Below are 22,837 nucleotides of genomic sequence, written 5' to 3' on the forward strand. Positions count from 1 at the left end.
TTAGACAATCCCCATGGTCCCTTCTGGCTCACATGACGGGATTCCAAATTATGATGAACTACACTCTTATCCCCACCCATCCCCCACCCCCCACCCCCCACACACCATTCCAACCCCATCTCTGAGGTCAGTGCTGCACCAGGCTGGTAGGTGGAAACCACGGCAGAGAAGCAGAGCCTGGGGTTGCCGGGGTTGGGGGGGGGGGGGCGAGGCGGGCAGGTAGGGTGGCATGTCAGGTAGAGATAAAGGAGACATCCTGAGGGGGTTTGGAGGTTATCAGGAAGAAAGCCACCAGGCCAAAGAGAGCTCTTACAACCAGCCAGGCTGTCTGCTAAGACCCACCCTGGAAAGTCTGCAGGCTCCTCCCAGGGTGGTGGGATTCCACATCCTGGGCTCCTGCAAGGTCAGGATACCTTGCCCTCACCTGTGTAAGGTCCCTCTCTAAGGTTCCTGGGCAGGCCATCTCCCACCCCCCTCCCTTATCCCTCCCTCCCTCCAGGGACCTAGAGCCATCCTCTCCTATACCCTCCCCGCATCCCAGCTCACACTGGGACCAGGACACAGGGGCCCCCAGACAGTGTCAGAGCTACCTCCTTACGACTAGACCACCTCCCTCTAACTCCTACTCCTTGGACCTGCCCAACTCCCATAGATTGCCCGGATTTCAAATTAGGAATCCCTTATGCAAGAAAGCCCTCCCAGATTCCCCCACCCCACACAAGGTCAGGACCTTGCTGTTTGCCCTCTGGGGCTGGGAATGGGTTTCCATTAAACCTTTCTCACTTTGCTGGGAAAATGAGATCAGGGAATTTTAGACCTGGAAGAACAGCTGGAGTAGGAAGAAACGTCTGTCCTCTAGACCCCCGACCTTGGGCCCCAGACATGCCTACCCTCCAAATCAGTGCTCCCCAGCACCTCGGGCAGGCTTTGCCTGCACGTGACAGTTTGCTGACTGGATAAACTCATCTGGGCACCCTACTGCCTGACCCATCAATTTGTCCTGCCTGTCACCCTGTGTCTGAAGGGGTCTCTTGAGGACACACGCTAGTGAAGTAATTAGGGACACTGTGAGTTGGGAGGAGAAGGCAGGAGGAGGGAGGGAGTAGGGGTAGGGAAATGCTTGGGGGTAGGTGGGGCATCCCTACCACACCTAGATGGAAGTGGCTGCTTCTCCACCTGGCTGTGGGACCATCCTAGTTTTCATCCTAGTGACTTGGTCCCCACACTGGCCCAGCTGAAGAGGCTTCAGAGCCTAGAAGTCACAGATCATCACCTCTCAGAGAAACACTGCCAGCCCCAAGGTGATCTGTTCTCAGCACCCCAGCCCAGGAGAGGATACTGGGCAGTGAGTTAGGAAGAGTGTGTGGCTTTGGGCAGGTCATGCCTCCTCTCTGGGCCTCATCTGTATTATGAAGTTTCCCTACATGTACAATGAAGAAATGGACTCTAAACCCTAAGGGCCCCTCCACTCGGGACAGTATGTAGGCAGGATGAAGCAGAAGAAATTGCTCCTGTGTGCAGTGTGCTAACTGGGTGTTCCAATATCCCTCATCCCGTCTAATCTCACAGCCATGGAGTAAGAAAGAATATCTCTGCTCAAGTATAGCTGATGGAACTGAGGGCACAGTTTGCAGGCCCCTTCGGAAACTGCAGCTTTGGGCAGGAAGAGCATTTGAGCCAAGATGGAGCTACCAAATTTTGGCTCTAGGCAAAGAAGCGTGGCCTGGATAGGTTTTGTTTTGTAGTAAAATATATACAACATAAAATTTACCATTTTTAACCATTTTCAGATGGCATAAAGTACATTCACAATGTTGTGTAAACATCACCGCTACTTCCAGAACTTTTCCATCATCCCAAACAGAAACTCTGTACCCATCAAACAATAATTCCCCATCCTCCCTCCCCCCAGCCCCTGGTACCCTCTAATTCTACATTCTGTCTCTATGAATTTGCCTATTCTAGGTACCTCACATACATGGAATCATCCAACATTTGCCCCTTTTTGTCTGGCTTATTTCACTTAGCACAGTGTTTTCAGGTTTCATCCATGTTGTAGCATGTGTCAGAACTTCATTCTTTTTTAAAGTTGAATAGTATTCCATTATACAGGTACCCACATTTTGTTTATTCATTCATCTGTTGATGGACTTTTGGGTTGTTTCCACCTATCAGATGTGGTGAATAATGCCGCTCTGAACATGGGTGTACAATTATCTGTTTGAGTCTCTGCCTTCAATTCTTTGAGGTATATACCTAGAAGTGAAACTGCTGGATCCTCTGGTAATTCCATGTTTAACTTTTTGAGGAACCACCAAGCCATTTTTCGCAGTGGCTGCACCATTTTACATTCCCACCAGGAACGCACAAGGGTTCCAGTTTCTCCTGAGGACACAGGCTAGAGACACTTGTTATTTTCCTTTTTGTTATTTTATAACGTTAGCCATTCTAATGAGTGTGAAGTGGTATCTCACTGCAGTTGGACTGTGTTGTTGTTGTTGTTGTTTTGTTTTTAACATATTTAAGCTGTGGAAGTTACCCAAAGGCTCCATGAAGTCTGGGTGAGGAGCTGGCAGTGGCTGGCTGTGGCTGGAGACAAGGAGAGCTGGAGAGGTGTTGGGGTCGGGGGCTCATGTGTGAGTTTACTTTCTTTGGGTCTCCCCTTCCCTGTCCTGCCCCACCCAGAGGTCCCTGAAGTCTTTCTGAGGAACTTGATGGCACAGTGTAAAATTGAAACAGGAGGAAAGGGGACAGGGCACAACCTTTAAAAGAATGACATAGCCCAAGGACATGACAGAAACTGGTTAGAACCAAATAGGTCCAAGATGGCGGACAAGTCAACTTCTACTAGACCTTGAGCCTCAGGACACGCTCACTGTAACACATCAGCAAGCTAAATGACACACCCACAGGCGCCATGACAGTTCCAAGGCTGACCATAAAGATCAAAAAGTGGGCAGTGGCCCAATTACTGGAAATCCCCACCCCTCCCCCAAATAGCTGGAATACCCCTCCCACTCATTAGCCTATGCAATTACCCACCCCTATAAAAACTGACAACCCCATACCCTGGGGCTGCTCTCATCTTCTGAGATGGCCCAGCTCTGTCTGTGGAGTGTGTTTCTCTCTAAATAAATCCACTTCTTACCTATCACTTTGTCTCTCACTGAATTCTTTCTACAATGAGACATCAAGAACCTGAGCTTCATTAAGTCCTGAGACCAGGTGTGTGATCTCAGTTAAAAGACCGTGGGTTCAAGTCCCAATGTGGGTTCCACAGTTTCAAAATGTCCCTGACTCGTGGCCACCTCCCTTCTAGAGTACTAAATGCAAGAGGCCAAGTGTAACAGCAGCAGGAAGCTTTTCGTTGTTTGTCCTTGGGGGAGGACTTAGCCAGTCACCTTGGAGGAGGCTCTCTGTTTTGGCAGTCACTTGAGGTTATCAGATGTAAATAGGCCCTGGCAGAACAAAACAAAATACTTTGTGGCCCGACAAAGGCTGCCTCACTCAAGATCCAGTGGGATGCAGAGCTGGGGAGGAAGGCAATACATTTGCAGGGAAAAAAGGAGCTTCCAGGGTGCTGGTGGAAGAAGGCCCAGCCCCTTCCCCTGTGAGGTTCAAAATTATTCAACTCTCTCCCAAGATAGCCATCCCCAGTAAGCTCCACTGGTCAGTGGGGAAGGACCCCTGGGTCCCCAAGGGGAACTCAGTGGTGTGGGAAAGGGGCCTTGCACTGGTGTCCAGGCTCAACTCTACGGCTTTGGACTGTCTTCCTGGTCTACAGCCCAGGATAGTACTCAAGTGTTCAGGTTATCTCCTGTTCATTCCCTCTATCAAACTTAACCAGCCTGTGCCCAGATCTCTCTGAACCTCACTGGGGACACTGAGTTCAGGTGACAGACCAAGTTGACCTAAGGAATTGATGGCACTGGTTGGTTAATCTAGGCACTAGAGCTTCACATACATTCCTTCCCTGATTCCATTCACATTTTACCAGGGATCTTACTTATTCCAAAATGCAAAAATCTGAACAGGTTGTTGGAATGTACTGCCTCAACAGTCTTTCAGCTCTGTTGTGCAAAGAAGGTATGATTCTGTTGGTGGAATTTTAGGCACCTTGAAAAAATGTCTGGGAAGATATTTTCTTGCCAAATAGGCACCCTCTGCTAACCCACAGAGAACATAGCATTTTCTGCCTACACATGAGTGAGCCCAGATGAGGCCCAGCCCCAGCTGTGACCTTCAGTTCCCCTGGTCAAGATACTAATTTCAGATCTCCCAACAGTCCTGAAGCAGGTTAGACCAGTCACCACAGGCACGTGCCTGGGCAACCAGATTTGCCTACAATGAAATCCTGATTATGCGTAAGGAATCTTTAGCCTGCAATGTTTTCCACACCCAGCACACAAATGAAAACATTTCCTTAGGACTATATGAGGAAGGAAAAGAAAGACAAGCAGGATATAGGTCGTGATAAGAGAAGAGAGCAGGAACCAAGGAACTGAATCCTATCAGCCATCAAACCTTCATTTAACCAGCCTGCTCATCTATGCCCTACATTTGCTAATTCATGCTTGCAACGAAGCAATCAATCTTCATTCAGCTAATCAATGAATGAACCAGTCTTTATTCAAGCATCCTGTATTTATTGGAGCAACCAGTTAATTTCATTCATTCACTTTCTTTGACAAATCAACATGCATTCAGCAGACACTTTCTTTGACAAATCAGCCTGCATTCAGCAAAGTACTAAGTAGTCATTTCGGTCTTTATTCATTCCAAGTCAGTATTCCAAATATCAAAGCTCAGGGCTGGAAGAGACCTCAAAGAGCATCTAGTTCAGCCAATTTAATCTTCTAGGAATCCTCTCCATTGTAACCTTGCCAGATAGTCACCCAGGCTTTATTGAGTTCCTCTAACAATGGAGAGTGCACTGTCTTCATGGGCTGCCTGGACTGTTGTGGGACAGCTCTGGCTGTAGGAAAACATTTCTCAGCCCCTTGCAATATTCATATCTTCTTTGGGTGCTGCCTTCCAGGCCACCTAGAACAATTCAGCTCCCATGCTAGGAGAGCCTGTCAGCAGGTATAGATGGAGATGATGTCCTCTGGGCTCCCTACTTCCCTCACCTGGCCCTTGTGGGTGATGTTCCCTCCTTGCTCCAGTCTCTCTCTTCTGGTCAGGCAGGCCTCACTCAGTCCAGGGCTCTCTCCTGATCTGGGGATTGGATTCAGAGGCTACTTTCCAGGTGTGATGTAACCAGTTCTGTTGTAAGGGGACAGTCACCTCCAGTTCTGAACAGACCAAGCCCCAGAGTGTTTGTCATGCCTGCCATTTTGTGAAGGGGTCTCCCCTCCTCCTGTTCCGCATGCCTCCCACCCACCTTCCTTAGCTACAGCTGAGCATCCCAAGGGCAGCTAGTTTATAGACTTGCTGGAGACCGCAGAGATGGCCTGGCCCAATGCTCTTCCCAAGTGGGGGCAACAGGAGTTAGGTGGGCCAGCCATTCCTCCTCTTCATTCTGAGGAAGGAGCTAAGCCATTAGAAGCAGGAGATGAGGCAGGAAGACAGAGAGAAGGGCTTGAGTCAATATAGGCTGGGAGGAAGCAGAGACTGAGGGAAAGAGGGGATCCACTACATCAGTCAGCTTGTGGGAACAAGTGACAGAAACAAACTGACCAATTTAAGCAGAAAAATAATTTCTGAAAAAGACTCCAGGTAACTTGCAGAACCTGATCTTCAGTAGAGGATGATTTAGTAGTGGGGTATATATTTGATTCTAAAGAATTAAAACCCATGGCAGGGAAAAATATATATGTGTTTCAGAAATTTTAAAATTTCTCTTCCCCCCCATGCCTTCTCAGGAAGCTATATCCAGGTAGCTCGAGGGTTTCTGGTTTGCTGAGAACGAAGTCTTGGTCAGGGTGATGGCCTTTCCTACACTAGATCACAGCCTTACATCATGGGTAAGGAAGAGTAGCCCAGAGCTAACTGTGCTGCAAAAAAGAGAGGCAAGAAAGGTGGGGGTAGGGGAGACGCTGGAGAAGAGAGAGGCTTGGGATCGCTTGACAGGAGAGAAGCCTGTTTGATGTAAACCCTACTCCATCTCTAAATAGAAATCTTCAATATGACATCCATTTCTCACTAAGGCCTTGTGGTGAAGATTTACTTTGGGGTAATTGAGAGGAGTTCTGAGTCTTGCTTCTTGGTGAGGGGCGTGAGAGGAGGCTGTGGTAGGAGGGCTGACACCACATTTGGGACCCTGCCTGGGGCTTTTTTTTTTTTTTTTGGCTTCATGGGGTCTTCGTTGCTGCGTGCCGGGTTTCTCTACTCTTCACTGTGGAGCGTGGCTTCTCATTGCAGTGGCTTCTCTTGTTGCGGAGTACGGGCTCTAGGCACGTGGGCTTCAGTAGTTGTGGCACGTGGGCTTCGGTAGTTGTGGCTCGCAGGCTCAGTAGTTGTGGTACACGGGCTTTGTTGCTCCACAGCATGTGGGATCTTCCCAGACCAGGGATTGGACCCGTGTCCCCTGCATTAGCAGGTGGATTCTCAACCACTGTGCTACCAGGGAAGTCCCAGCCCAGGGCTTTTGATGGGAATTTAAATTCTCAGCTGAATCTGGGTTTTAATCATTACCCTAAACAAAGAGCCAAACATACAACACTGTACCTATAGTTAATATTACTCTACTGTAGACTTAAAATTTTGTTAAGAGGGTAAATCTCATGTTGAATGTTCTTACCAATATAAAAATTAAAAGCCAACATGCTCCTCCCTCCCCATTGCTGCAAAAGTGCCAATACAGGCTGATTCAGCCCAAGTAGAGATAACCCTGGAATATTACCTCAGCACCAGAGGGAAGTTATGGCTGTGAGATCGGCATTCTGGCCTGATCACGAATGGATTTTTCAAGAGGGTGTGGAGATGAAGGAACCCTCCTACACTGTTGGTGGGAAGGTGAATCGGTGCAACCACTATGGAGAACAGTATGCAGGTTCCTTAAAAAACTAAAAACAGAGCTACCATATGATCCTGCAATCCCACTCCTGGGCATATACCCAGAGAAAACCCTAATTCAAAAGGATACATGCACTTCAATGTTCATAGCAACACTATTTAAAATAAAGACATGGGGCTTCCCTGGTGGCGCAATGGTTGAGAGTCCGCCTGCTGATGCAGGGGACACGGGTTCGTGCCCCCGTCCGGGAATATCCCACATGCCGCGGGGCGGCTGGGCTCGTGAGCCATGGCCGCTGAGCCTGCACGTATGGAGCCTGTGCTCCGCAACGGGAGAGGCCACAGCCGTGAGAGGCCCGCGTACCAAAAAAAATTAAAAAAAAAAAAAATAAATAAATAAAGACATGGAAGCAACCTAAATGTCCATCAACAGATGAATGGATAAAGAAGATGTGGTATATATATGTAATGGAACATTACTCAGCCATAAAAAGAATGAAACAATGCCATCTGCAGCAACATGAATGGACCTAGAGATTATCATATTAAGTGAAGTAAGTCTGACAGAGAAAGACAAATACCATGTGATATCACTTATATATGGAATCTAAAAAAAATGATACAAATGAACTGATTTACAAAGCAGAAATAGACTCACAGGCATAGAAAACAAACTTATGATTACCAAAGGGGATAGCAGGGGCAGGGGGAGATAAATTAGGAGTTTGGGATTAACATACACACACTACTATATATAAAAAAGATAAACAAAAAGGACCTACTGTATAGCTCAGGGAATTATACCCAACATCTTGTAATAATCTATAATGGAAAATAATCTGAAAAAGAATATATATATGTATAACTGAATCACTTTGCATACTTGAAAATAACACAACATTGTAAATTAACTATACTCCAATAAAAAAAAAGAATGGATTTTTCCAGAGGTATATTAATCAGGATCCTTTGGGTTGCAAATTATGGAAGTTCATCTCTAATGTATTAATCAAATAAACAAAACGTAAAAACATAAAAGGGGAGGGTGGAATTATTGGCTCACATAAATGTGAAAGCCAGGAGTAGGTCTCGCTTCAGGAATGGCTAGATCCAGGCATACAAGTCAAGTCACCAGGAATTTGTCTCCATCTCACCACTCTGCCTTCTTTTGTGTTGGCTTCTCTCTCAGTTTATGTCCCCCATGTGGTGGCAAGATGGCCCTCAAAAGTACCATCAGGACATCATCAGCCCTATGGGAAAGAGCTTAATTTCCTAATAGTTCTGAGGAAAGTACCAGGGTGGAGTCCTATGGGACTGGCTGGGGTACTTCCCCAACCCTGGAGCTAGGAGAATGGGGTGAGCCACACAGGAACTCCTTGAACTGAGAGCACAGGCAGGAAAATCTCCCAGAGGAAATCAAGGTGCTGATACCAGAAATGGGAATAGGAAAATAACAGTCAGTGAAAAATGGAGACATGCACCCTACAAAATGAGCTCAACAGACTGATGTCAACACCCCTCCCCACCAGACATCCTTGTGTGACCCCAGGCTGGAAATTGATGTTTATCCAACCTTGAAGGACACATGACTTATTAAGAAACCAGAGTATCTCCAGGAAGGGGCGAGGTGGACTGGGGCAGATACCCTTGGCTGATTTGGGCCCCCACTCCCTCCCCTTTTAGCCTAAGGTTCAGAGACAGGATTTCCTGGAGCTGGAGCTGCTGCTATAGAGCTGGCTACCAGACAAGCACTGAAACCTCTGGTCAAGGTTATGTGCTACCAGAAAGGAGAGACATTTGCAGGGAGTGCAGTCCCAGGGAAAAGAGAGGAGGATGCTGAGTTGTGGTTAGAGCTTCCCAACGAAACGTTACAGGATGGTGGTGGAAAGAGGGAGAGAATTGGCAAAAATTAAGAGGTTTTAGGCTCAGGCAGTAGGGACCAAACATGGATTCAAAGCTGCAAATCAATGCCTCCATCTCCGTGCAAGACTGACCAGTGCCACTTAAAGGGATATGCAGTGCCAAGGGGAGGTGCCAGGATTCATATGTCTTAAAGACAACAGGAAAGAGACAAGTGCTCCCCACATGCGTTAAGACTGAAAACTTGTGCTGTGAGCCATGAGCTATAGGACAAGATGTGCTTGACCACAGCTTGGAGAATCTGGCCCTGCTAGAACAGATAATCATGGGTACAAGTGATAGGGAAGCCTTACAGAAAAAGGCAGAAACTCCCCAGACACTGGATTCCCTATGCTGGATATTTTCCATTCTCTAGCCTTCTCCACTCTGCTCTCTGCCCCAGGAGGCTGATCTGTGGGGACTCAATTAACAGGAGTCCTGTGTTTCTGGCTTCAGGCTGGACTAGGCCAATGGAGATCCCAGGAAGGGAGGAGAGTGAGGTCAGAGTATTTATTCCCTCGGCTCCCTTTTAGTGGCAGTGCCTTGGGTTGGCTCTGTCCCTCAACTAAAGTCACTGCTCCTCTCGAAGAGGCTGACTCCACATGAGTCTTTCTCATTCCAGGTTCCAGTAACTGCTTCCCACCCGCCTTGGCCATTCAGGCCATTCTGCTGTTACTAGTTCCAGGATATTGCAATTGAAGTTCCCCTACACTTTGTAAATAGGCCCTTTATAAATAAACCTCCTTCCATTTTCCACTGAGTGGGCCATCTGTGTCTTGTTGGGACCGTGAATGATGCTGTCCCTGAAATTCTCCCTGTTAACTAAGTGGGAAGAAGAAGAGGGAGAGGTGAGTTGGGCAGTCCTCAGAGAATAAGAATGAACAGCAGAGTTCTGGCTGGAGGAGCCAGTACCAACTGGGGAGGCAGAAGGGATGCAGATATACCCAGCCTCCTGAGTCTGCATTCCTGGCAGGAGACATGGGCTGATGCAGGCAGAAGGCTAGCAACCAATAGAAAGTTCTGCAGAGCCAGTCTGAAGCTCAGGCTAAAGCCCTGGGCATCCTCTCTTCCACTGACGAGAGTCTGGTACCCAGGAGGATTGGCACTTGGGGGTACCCAGGAGGATTGGCACTTGGGGGCATCTAGCTGGTCCCTGCACTTGCTAATTAGATTGAGGGGCAAACTAATGAATGCCAAGGACTCATGAACTTGAAACACTTCAGCACTTATTTTCACTGTGACCAGGAAAGCCATCTTGTGGTAGATGTACCTCTGAGGAAGCTCAGTAAATGCACCATTCTTTTCCTTTTACAGGAGATGGGGGCTTGGAGCTGAGGCAGGCAGGGGCTTACCTAGTGCTGGGGAGTTGGGAGGGGGGGTCAAAGATGTGGGCACAGGGCTCTTCTCTGCAGTGAGAGAGAAGATCAAGGCTGAAATCCCACTGTCCCTCCAGGCCCCTTTTAATACTAACGCTTGCACATTTCAACCAACAGTGGCTCCAAATCTCCAGAATTTCTCTTCCCCATCAAAGCTAAGCGTGTGTGTATGGGGGGCAGAAGAGGGAGAATGGAGGCATCCAAGAGGCTCCCTTGAAGAGACTGGGGTGCCTGCAGAGGGGGAGAGGGGCTTCTCCCCCTGGATACTCGCTGAGCTAGAACCCTACAGGCTCATCCTGGCACTGCTGCTGGAATAAAGTGTAGTGAGAAAGTTGGGCTGTGGGCAGGGAGTGCCTGGGCCGTGTTACCATGAGACTGGGGTTGTTTGTGAACACAGTGGCTTAGAGAGTTCTGAAGATAAGAAGCTCATGGAAGGGCCTGTGTCAGCAAGCTTGTCAGGACCAGGATGTGGAGGGCCTGGGAGGAAAATAGGGCCACCCCTCCCAGTTCCTCATACTTCCCATGGCTCCATGTGAAAGAGCGTGAGGGTTAGAGGTGGTGCAGGAACCAGAGGGCCAACCAGCAGCCACTAGGCCAAGCAGTAGGACTCCTGATCTGGGAGAGGGGCTGGGGACAGACCAATGGTAGGGACAAAGGAAGGCCAGGTGGCCCCTATCTGTAGGAGTCCTTGGCAATGAGGGGGCCAATGTAGAGCTGAACAGTACCCAAGAAACCACACATATCCCCTCTGTGGAGACCACCATATCACAGAGGCCACCAAGGGCACTCAGAACCAGAGAAAGACCAGGAACCCCTCTCCACTGCAGAGTGAATTGGGGCTGGCAGGAGATCTCGTCAAGCTTCCTCCCCAACCCCAGGAGCTAGTGACCAGGAAAGAGCAGAGTGTGTCATTGGCATATCATTGTTCATTCCCATGCCAAGCCCCTCTAGTCACAATTCTAGCCTGGGTGGTGTAGAAGAATCTCTATGAATTGGATAGGAGATTGAAGTTTTAAACTGGGCTGGTCTAAGTTTAAATAAATAAATGAGACCAGAAAGTTATAAAAGTCTACCCATGATGTTAAAAAAAGAAAAAAAGAAGAAGAAGAAAAAGTAAAGGGAGTAATTAGAAAGAAAAAAAGACCCATAATTGCTTATGTGTCTACCTCAACAGATTGAATGAAACTCCTCGACAACCAGTTGCAGTAAAAAAATGGCCACAGGCCTCCAATCTCCATTGGGATGCCTTCCACCCCCCTGAGCAAAACAAAGAACCCGAGCCAGAGCACCTGCAAAAGTCCTGAGCTTCACTCTGACTGGACCACCTTGGGCAACAAGCCTCTCTTGAACCAATCACTGTGGCCAAGAGATGGAAGGTGCTGATTGGTCAAGCTTAGGTCACATTTCTTTTTATAGATTTATTTATTTATTTATTTATTTTTGGCTGTGTTGGGTCTTCGTTGCTGTGCGCAGGCTTTCTCTAGTTGTGGTGAGTGAGGGCTACTCTTCGTTGTGGTACGCGGGCTTCTCATTGTGGTAGCTTCTCTTGTGGAGCACGGGCTCTAGGCATGTGGGCTTCAGTAGTTGTGGCACGCGGGCTCTGTAGTTTGGCTCACGGGCTCTAGAGCTCAGGCTCGATAGTTGTGGCTCATGGGCTTAGTTGCTCCACGGCATGTGGGATCTTCCCAGACCAGGGCTCAAACCAGTGTCCCCTGCATTGGCAGGCGGACTCCCAACCACTGCGCCACCAGGGAAGTCCCTTAGGTCACATTTCCACCCCTGGAGTTGGCTTCCCTGGGACCACAGGGTTCCCAAAAGGGATGTGGCAACTGCAGGAAAGAAGGAAGGGAGGATGAATTTGGGGGAATTTTGTGTTGGGTGTTTTCCACATTCACTCCTCTGAGAGCATAACTTTTTTGCCCCAGGAAGGGAGTGGAACTAAAACTAAAATTTGAGGTGTTTTATAATTCCCAGAATAATAGTCATTGACATGCTTAAAGATGGTGTTAAAAGGGTGGGTTGGAGTGCCAGGGCAGAATTAAATATCCCTGAAGTAAGAAAAAGGAGGGAAGGGGAGACATGAGATGGGCGGGAGCTCCTTGAGGCATCCAGCGGCCTGAAGTCTGGGAGAGGCATCATGGTGAAGGGAGAACAGGAGTGGGCTGCTCTGGTGAGAAAAGTCACCTCTAACGGGGATTTTCTGAAGTGAACTTGTGACAGTGAAAGTGAAGGAAGCCACGAAAAAGTCCTCTCCTCTGTTTCCCGTGTGAAATCATCAGTTAAAAAGTCAGTCTCTCCTGCCATAGACTGGAGTAGGGGACATGATGACTAACTGCAATGTGGTACCCTGGATTGGATCCTGGAACAAAAGAGGACATTGCTGGAAAAAATGGTGAGATCCAATTAAAGTCTGGAGTGTAGTTAATAGTTACTACCAATGTCATTTTCTTAGTTGTGTCTGTCCCATAGGAATGTAAGATGTTAATGGGAGAAACTGGGTAAGGGGTATATGGGACCTCTCTGCATTATCTCTGCAACTTTTACATAAATCTAAAATTATTCCGAAATAAAGTTTATTTTTAAAAGAGTTAGTTCCTCATGGTGTAAATTCACTTTCACTATGTGGAGGAATACTACATTTATGATTATAAGTAAACACTAGTCTGCCTCTAGGTATCATGACATCACTGGTACAGCGTGGGGACAGTGGAAAGAGCCAAGTGGCGCCCTGAGTCCTCTAGGATCCCGTAAGCCAGGCATGGGTGGATCAGATGGAGCCCATGTTGCACTTGGCAGAGGGCTGGGCACACAAGTTGTGCCCAGAGGAGGTTAGCAGTCTTCATTCCGCCCGTACCTGGAAATGTTATAATGTGCCTGCCCTCTATCCTTGGCCTCCCACATCCCTGGGCCACTCCTCCCTGTGCCTGGGAGGTGAGGTGAGGTGTTCAGTTGCTTAGTGGAGCTTTTCCACAGGGCTGAGAACCCCATCCCAGAGGCCCCTGCATCTTTGGTGCAGGTTGGCTATGCCTTACCTCCTGCCACGTGTGTGGACAAGTGCAATGACTCGGTGCTGGGTTCTGACCTGACTAATTTCATTTAACTCTCATATCAACCTGGAATGGTAGGGATTGCTGTCCCCATTTCACGGATGGGGAAGCTGAGGCTGCAGAGGCTGGTATTTGCTTTCTCTCAGAGCAGCCTCCTGAGACGGATAAGACAAAGAGCACTAATAGCTCTGGGAGCAGGTGAGCTGATAAGCAGAAAAAACTGGGAGAACATGGAGAGGACAGGTCACCTCTGTGTCCCCCAGTCAGTAGACTTTGGAGCCAGGAGGGGTTCCAGAGAAAAGGGGATGAAGAAAGCGTTCAAGAGGAGGAAATAGTGAGAGGCCTGGCACTGAGATGGTACACCTAGAAATCTGGCAGTTCACAGGCAGTGTGTCTGGGTGGGCTGGAGCCCAGGACGCAAGCAGAGAGTGGGTTGAGACCAAAGCAGAGAGACTGTTGGGACCCCATAGTGCTCTTTATATCCCACTCCACAGTCCCTACTTCCCCTTCAGGATCTGCCCTGAGGCTAATGTTGGCTTTCCATCATTTGTAGCTAAGGACTGCCCACTCCAAGGCCTCTTTGTTTCTCTTAGAAGGAGGTCCCTGCTAGGACCTTTATGGGTCAGTGCTGGTAGGACTCAAAACAGGGCATAGATGGGAGAAATGATTTAGTATCTATTTTTTGCCAAGCCCTAACATGGGCCATGGGGATGAAAATGACTCAATCCCCTTTCCCCAGAGCACTTGAGCTGGGGAGTATGCTGACTGCCATGCACAGTGTGGTCAGCTAGTCCATGAGAAACAAGGCTCAGGACTGTGGATGCCCAGAGGAGGCCCCCAGCCTCGGGGTGGGGGGGCAGGTGTGTGTGGAATTCCTGGCCAGACCTCACCAACCTGGTAGCAGTAGCCAACACGGCCAGCAGGCTCAGTGGGAAGGAGAACCCCAAGTTCTACCTCTGGCTGCCTCTCCAGGAGGAAATCAGATGCAGGGTGAACCAGGCCTCCGCACCTGGGCAGCCGTCTTCCTGCAGGGGGGCAGTATCTGGGCACAGCCCCATGGCGATGCTGAGCAGGAGCTTGGCTCCCAGCAGAGTGATGGCCTCTCACTGTTCCAGATGCCCTCTAGAGCCATTGGTTGTGAGGCTGTGAACTTGCCACTTGCCAGCTGTCTGGAACGAGACCAACATAGTCACTGCCTCTCACCTCACGTGCTAGGGCTCATGAAGCCAAAGCGCAGGGCTCTCTCAAGTGCTCTGCCTACTTCTCCAAGGAGATGCAAAGTGTAAAGTCCTCTGGACCTGTAAGCCAACCTGAAACATGCGTTTCTGCAGAGCTGCAGGAAAAGGGATGCCTCTGTGATGATGGGAATTCAAGCGGTGTGCTTGCGTGCTCCAAAGTGCAGCCATCATTACTTGGGGGCTTTTCTGCAAGCAAGCATTCCTTCTATTCTTGTGAGATGAGTAGGAAGGCATCAAGAGGATTCCCTATTGGAGGAAATCTCATGATTTCAGGGAAGAAGGGCCCAGAGAGGCCCGGTGGCTCATGGGACACTGAACACTGAGAAGGAAGCAGTGGGGCAGGAGTCCCAGTAGCTCTCAGGGTCTTAGAGGAGATGTAGAAGGAAAGACCATGAGGTTGGATACAGGGTGGATTCTGCCACGGAGAATGCGGGACTTGAGATTTTTGCTATAGGTGGGGAGGCGGGTGGCAGTGCCCATGGACAGGGGACCTGCCTGACCCACGGGGATCACTGGATCCTGGATCAACAGAGCCAAAGGGGCTACAGAGCTCATGGCATCCAATCCATTACACTACAGGGAAGACCAAGGTTCAGAGGAGAAAAGGGCATGTCCTAGATTACCTGGTATGCCAGGGCAGGGTCCAGCCTCAAACCAGAGTCCTGCCTCCCAGCCAGAGCATTTCCTATCCATGCTCAGGAAAGTCAGTGCTCTCTCTGGGTCTGGGGAAAAAGAAGGGCCCCTAGAGAGATGGTCTGGTGCCCCTGCCTTATTCCTCAGGTAATGAACCAGTGTCAGAGAGGGCCAGGGTCTTGTCTGAGGTCAGGCAGCCAGTGAACAACAAAACCCACTCACTAGACCCAGAATGTCCTGACCCCCAGTCCAGGGTCTCTCACTGCACCAATGTCTCCCAAGGAGAAGAAAGGGTGAAGAGAAAGGAGCCCACATTTGCTGAGCATTTGTTATGTACCAGGTCCTTAGCACATATTCTTTCTAATCCCCACAACCTTGGAAGCAGACATTCTTGACCATGTTTAACAAATCACAGAACAGAGGTTCAGAGAGGCAAAGCTACTTGCCTAAGGCCACACAGCTGGTAGATGGTAGTGCAGAAACTCAAGCCCAGGTTTGTTTACTTCCAAAGCCTGTGCTCTTGACCTTACCCAGGCTAGGTTGTGTTTGATACCCAGGGCTGACAATACAAGGAAGTAGCGGGAGGGGGAAAGCCAGGGGCCAACTGCAGGCACTGTCCTGGCTCCCAGCTGCCCGGTTGTACCAGTGACAAAATCAACAGAAATGACCTTGGGACAGCAGGAACTTGCCTCCTGCTGACAGGTTTTTGTTTTTTGTGGTTTTTTTTATAGGTATATTGATCCACACCCTGCAAAACAAACAGAGGTGATGGCATGGTTTCTTGTGTTGCTGAGATATTCACTACCAAGTGGCTTTAGGCCAAGGAACCACTGACTTCAGAAACTCAGATTCTTAGAGTGATTCAGGAACTTAGACTCTCTCAAAGCCCTCCTATGGAGGGGCCACTTAAGTTTTCAGTCCACCCCACCAAGAGAGGAATCCTCTCCACAGACTTCCCATATGGGCTCATCCAAGCCTGGTCTCGCACCCTCACTGCCTATCTCTAGAAGCAGCTCCTTCTGCTGTGGGGCTGCCTTTCTCATTCTGAGCTGAGACCAGCCTCCCAGGACCACCCCAGATCTTCTTTGGGGCCCAAAGTCAGTGCCCTATGGCCCCGAATGGCCCTATTAAACTGGGAGGACAGTGAGTCTGCATCTTCTCTCCTCTGGGTGTAAAACTACCTGGGCAGGGGCATCAGTGCCGAAGCCTTTCCTGAGAAATGGGCACAAGGCTACATAGAAGAGCTGGTTGGTCACCTCCCACGTTCTAGGCTTTATGCCTCTGCTAATGCAACCAGACATCAAATCCACCTTTGTGCTACTCACGTTCCACTGTGTTCCTCTCATCTCAGACCTCAAGCCTTGATAAATTTGATCCAGGTACTAGGTCTTTCTAAATTTTCCATCTTATAAATATTAGCAACTCATGGTGGTATATACAGTTTATGTACAGCCTCTTCTCCTGCATCATCTCCTTTCATGCTTAGGGCAGTTTACTGGGCCTCACAAAGATGGCTGATGTGAAGTGTCCCGTGGGGAACCTGGTCATGGCAGGGGTCCCAGCAGCAGCTGCTGAGATGACCATGAGCATTAGGTGGGCAGGATCCTGTGCTCCAAGCAGTGATGGATATAAGACCATGGGAGCCCAGAGAAGGGGAGGCTGTGTGTGCAGCCCACATGAGCGTCCAGAAGGGCTTCCTGAGGGCTGTCTCGGAAGCAGCTCAGAGCCTCAGGCAGGGCTCTGGGGACAAGTGTGATTGGGAGCCTGCAGGAGGGGAGAATGAGTGGAGACTGTCCGGTTTAGGTGGAGTCCTTCCTAAGGCAGATGGGGAGCCAGATGCATTGAAGGTCCTCCCCACCAGCATTTGGGTCCCCTCAAATGAGTATTACCACCCCTCCTTCCCTCTCACTGGCAGAGGAGGAAATGCTCAGCCAGGACTAGAGCCAAGGTCTCCCAGATGGGCTCCCTAGCCAGCAATCTTTGTCAGACCTGAAGCAGGCTGGCCCAACAGTCTGTCCTGAGCTCCCTTAGTTGGCTTGAGGAGGAGAAGACTTGCCCCTGCCCTCTTGGGGCTCCCATCTAGTTGGGGAGATGGGCTTTCTCATTTTGTGTGAGGTCATTTAGGCAAGCAGATTCCAGGAAGGCTGATGGCAGAAATTCAGGCACAGGCAACAAGCCTGTGGGCATCACTCTGGAGCTGGACTGGAATCCCAGTCTCTGGGCCTAGGATGAGTTGTCTGGGAGCTGGGTCTAGCTGCAGATCAGAAAGCAGGGCCCACCCCAGCCCAGGGGCCAGGCATGCAGGTGGGTCCAAGCTAAACCTCCACACAAGGGTCCATTGTGGTTGCTCAGCCTGGCCCTGGGCTCTGCCAGCCCTTCCGGCTCGTGGAAAATGCTTCCCGTCTGGCAGCTCCTGGAGCTGTCTGTCCTTGGCCAAGGCACTGACCCCACACCCAGGCTTCTCTCACCCAGTGAGATCCTGGACTCCAGCAGCTCAGAGCTCTTGGGTGCAGCCCGCATTTCACAGCCAGTGTCCCTGAGGCTCAGGGGTTGGGCACTGGCCAGTCAGCACTCCACGACCAGAACCCAGCACTCTGGCCATTTTTTTAGCTCTCATTGGCCCACAGGAGGCAGTAGGACTTGGACTCAGAGAGGGGAAGGGGCTGTCCCATCGTATAGTTGATTGTGGTAGAGTCTGGGTGAAATGACTGTACCTAGGCAGCTGCTTGCCTACCCTAGGCCACTCAGGAGATCTGGGCATTCTTGGTTCAGCTGTGTGGCCTTGCAAAGACTGATGTTCCTCTGTATCTGGGCGCTAGAAGGATCACCGCTGTCAATCTAGGCCTGACAGCCTGAGCATTTTTTTTTTTTTTTTTTTTTTTTTGCGGTACGTGGGCCTCTCACTGTTGTGGCCTCTCCTGTTGCGGAGCACAGGCCCCGGACACGCACTCTCAGCGGCCATGGCTCACGGGCCCAGCCGCTCCGCGGCATGTGGGATCTTCCCGGACCGGGGCACGAACCCGTGTCCCCTGCATCGGCAGGCGGACTCTCAACCACTGCGCCACCAGGGAAGCCCCATCCTGAGCTTTTAAATCAGATATGGATGCACTGGATAGGATGAGGAGAAGCAGCTCTGGAATTTGAGGGTTTGACAACCCTGCACCATCTCCGTGTGCCAGGTTGCACCAGGGCCAGAGGCTCCGGGGCTTGAGGGTTCTCAGCTCTTGCCTGGGCTGACAGCGCCACCTGGGGCCCAATCGGTGGGACCTGAGTCCAACTGGGGATGCCACCTCCAGCCTTCACTCACTGAAGGACCTCTGTGCTGCTCTGTGGTAGGTGCTGAAGGAATTCTGGCCCCAGCCATGGGAGGAGGAGACCTGCTGAGAGCCACCACTGGGGATAAGGGGCTACAACAGCAGAAAGTCCAGGGCTGGAGAAGAGGAATTACTGTCATCCCAACTCCCATTGACTCTCCTCTGGGCCAGGTCCTGGGGACCTTCTCAAGGAGTCAATTATGATCTCACAGAGAAGGATGAGAAAGAGGTAGGAGCCCAGGGCTAGACACTTGGAGCTGGGGCTTAGAGAATGATAGTAATTTGCCTTGTGAACAAAGGGCATTCTGGGCTCAGGGAACAGCCTGTGCAAAGGCACAGAGGAGAGAGTTTATGTGTGTAAGCTTGAGGGTGACAGGACTGAGGGGGAAGAGGAAGTGTCAGGATATGAGGTCAGAAAGGTCACAGCCCTTGGTACCTGTAGTAATCAGAGCTTCCCCACAATTCCCTGCCCCCCATGATCACCTCCTGCTTTGACCCCTGATGCTGGCAGGTACACAGTCCATACCTTGAACTGCAACCCTATCCCCTCTGGTTCAGGTTACCCAGCATCAAAGGCCCTGATTCCTGGAGCCTCCCCTCTTCCCCAAGGCCAGGGGCTAGTTCAAGCTTCTCACAGGCTGATCCTAGGGGATACAATCATGTGACTTCTCTGGCCTCCAGGGAGCCCGGGCACAACCCTTGGATCAGGAGAAGAATCTCCAAGCAGTTACTGAACTCTGGCCTCGGGTTCCTCAACTGTAAAATGGGCATAATCATAGTTCCTATTTCATGGCGATGTGGTGAGGATTAAATAAGAAAATGCATATAAAGTCACTCATTAGTACCTTGCTGGCATGAATTGATGCCAGAAAAAGAGGTTTTTCCCCATTGCCCATCCCTCTGGGCACATCCTTTCCAGAAGGGGAAGCTAGAGGGCTTCAGATCCTGGCCCTCCAGGCTGCCCACCCCCAGCCTTAGCTCTGCTAAGCTTTTTTACATAGTAATTGCACCATTTCACATTCCAACCAGCAATCTATGAGGATTCTGATTTCTACACATCCTCACCAACTTTTGTTATTCTATGATTTTTTAAATTATGGCCATCCTTGTGGGTATGATGTGATATCCCATTGTGGGTTTTTTTTTTTTTTTTTTTTTTTTTTTTTGCTGTACGCGTGCCTCTCACTGCTGTGGCCTCTCCCGTTGCGGAGCACAGGCTCTGGACGCGCAGGCTCAGCAGCCATGGCTCACGGGCCCAGCCGCTCCACAGCATGTGGGATCTTCCCGGACCGGGGCACGAACCCGTGTCTCCTGCATCGGCAGGCGGACTCTCAACCACTGCGCCACCAGGGAAGCCCCCCATTGTGGTTTTGATTTGCATTTCCTTGTTCACTGATGATGTTAAGAATCTTTTCTTGTGTTTATGGCCTATTTTTCTATTTGTTTAATTGTCCATCTTATTTGGAAAAATGCCTAGTTAGATCTTTGCCCATTTAAAAATTGAGTTATTTGTTTTTTTACTATTAAATTGTAATAGTTTTATATAGTCTAGATTCAAGTCCTTTATCTGATACGTGATTTACAAATATTTCTCGCCATTCTGTGGATTGTCTTTTCACTTTCTTGATGGTATCCTTTGAAGCAAAAGTATTTTTAATTTTGACAGAGTTCAATTTGTATTTTTTTTCTTTTGTCGATTGTGCTTTTGTTGTCATATCTAAGATTCCACTGCCAAACCCAAGGTGCTGAATATTTACTCTTATGTTTTCTTCTAAGCGTTTTATGCTTTTAGCTCTTAAGTTTCTGTATTTGATCCATTTTAAATTAATTTTTGTATATGGTGTGAAGGAAGCAACTGACTGAATCCTTTTTCTTGTGGCACCAATTGTCCCAGCAACACAGAGCTGAGACAATGAGAAATGCTGGCAGCCTGCTCCTCCTAGGAAGATACCATAGCCCTCAACTGAAAGCTGGAGAAGAAGGAGCCCTGTGTTCTTAGCTTCATCTGTCTACAGTGGGGTTTCCATCACACTGAGCTAGCTGGTGGGGGCAGAGAAATGGTCATGGCTCAGATGCTCCAGACTCTTCCTGTCTTTACCAAGATTTAATAGATTTTCTTGAGTAAACATTCTGTCCTTTGCTGTGTGCTGTTACGGCAATTTCCAGAGAATGGTGTATATACACATATATATATATAAAATTACCTATATATATATATATATATATATATATGTAATTTTTCACAGTTACGGTTTTTCCACTGGGGAGAGGGTCTGCAGGGATCCTCATACCACCATTCCAGATGGTGTCCATCAGCTCATTCCTTTTTATTGCTGAGTAGGATTCCATTGTATGTATGTACCACAATCAGTTTATCCACTTATTCATTGATGAACATTTGGGTTGTTTCCAGTTTGGGGCTATTACAAATAAAGGTGCTTTGATTATTTGGGTACAGGACTTGGTTTTGACATATGGTTTCATTTCTCTTGAGTAGATACCTAGAAATGGAATGGCTGGGTTATATAGGAGGCTTATGTTAAAATTTTTAAGAAATGACTAAACTTTTTCCCAAACTGGTTGTACCATGTTACATTCCCACCAACAGTGTATGAGAGTTCTAGTTGCTCCATATCCTCATCAGCAGTTGATATGTTCAGTCTTTTTAATTTTAGCCATTCTAATAGGTGTGTAGTGGCATCTCGTGGTTTTAATTTGCATTTCCCTAATGACTAATAACGCGTTTGAGCATCTTGCATCTATGTTATTGAAAGATATTGGTCTGTAGTTTTCTTTTCTTGTAATGTCTTTGTCTGGATTTGGTATTAGGGTAATGCTGGCCTCATAGAATGAGATAGGAAGTATTCCCTCTGCTTCTAGCCTCTGAAAGACATTATAGAGAATTGGTATAATTTCTCCTTAAATATTTGGTAGAATTCACAAGTGAACCCATCTGGGCCTGGTGCTTTCTGTTTTGAAAGGTTATTAATTATTGATTCAATTTCTTTACTAGATATAGGCCTATTCAGATTGTCTATTTCTTCTTGTATGAGTTTTTGCAGACTGTGTCTTTCAAGGAATTGGTCCATTTCATCTAGGTTATCAAATTTGTGGGCATAGTTCCTCATGATATTCATTTATTATTCTTTTAGTGTCTATAGGATTTGTAGTGATGTCCCCCCTTTCATTTCTGATATCAGTAATTTATATCCTCTCTTTTTTTATCAGTTAGCCTGGTTAGAGGTATATCAATTTTATCAGTCTTTTCAAAGAACCAGCTTTGGTTTCATTGATTTTTCACTGTTGATTTTCTGTTTTCAATTTCATCTCTAAATCTTACTATTTCTTTTATTCTTCTTCCTTTGGATTTAATTTGCTCTTCTTATTTTAGTTTCCTAAAGTGAAACAGATTATTGATTTCAGATCTTTCTTCTTTTCTATTATATGCATTCAATGCTATAAATTTCCCTCTAAGCAATTCTTTCACTGCATTCCACAAATTTTGATGTTGTATTTTAATTTTTTCTTTTTTATTACACTTATTTATTTATTTTTGGTTGCACTGGGTCTTCCTTGCTGCACTCAGGCTTTCTCTAGTTGCAGCAAGCAGGAGCTACTCTTCATTGTGGTGCGGGGCTTCTCATTGTAGTGGCTTCTCTTGTTGTGGAGCATGGGCTCTAGGTGCGCAGGCTTCAGTAGTTGTGGCACATGGGCTCAGTAGTTATCGCTCACAGGCTCTAGAGTGCAGGCTCAGTAGTTGTGGTGCACAGGCTTAGTTGCTCTGCGGCATGTGGGATCTTCCTTGACTAGGACTCGATCCCGTGTCCCCCACATTGGCAGGTGGATTCTTAACCACTGTGCCACCAGGGAAGTTCCTAATTTTTATTTAGTTCAAAATATTAAAAAAATTTCTCTTGAGAGTTCTCCTTTGACTCACGTGTTATTTGGAAGTGCCTTATTTAATCTCCATGTATCTGGGGATTTTCCAATTATCTTTCTGTTACTGATGTCTAATTTATTTTTGTTTTGGTCTGAGAGCAGAGTTGTCTGATTTCTATTCTTTTAAATTTGGTTAGGTGTTTTATGGCCCACAATGTGGTCTATCTTGCTGAATGTTCCATGTGAGCTTGAAAATAATGTATATTCTGCTGTTGTTTGATGAAGTAGTCTATAGATATCAATTATACACAGTTGATTGATGGTGTTGTTAAGTTCAGCTATGTCTTTACTGATTTTATGCCTGCTAGATCCACCTTTTTTGGCTGCGCTGGCTCTTTGTTGTGGCGCGGGGGCTCTTTGTTGTGGCTCACGGGCTTCTCTAGTTGTGGCATGCAGGCTTAGTTGTGCAGCGACATGTGGGATCTTAGTTCCCC

The sequence above is a fragment of the Lagenorhynchus albirostris genome, chromosome 9 (genome assembly GCF_949774975.1).
Source record: "Lagenorhynchus albirostris chromosome 9, mLagAlb1.1, whole genome shotgun sequence".
Taxonomy (NCBI): domain Eukaryota; kingdom Metazoa; phylum Chordata; class Mammalia; order Artiodactyla; family Delphinidae; genus Lagenorhynchus; species Lagenorhynchus albirostris.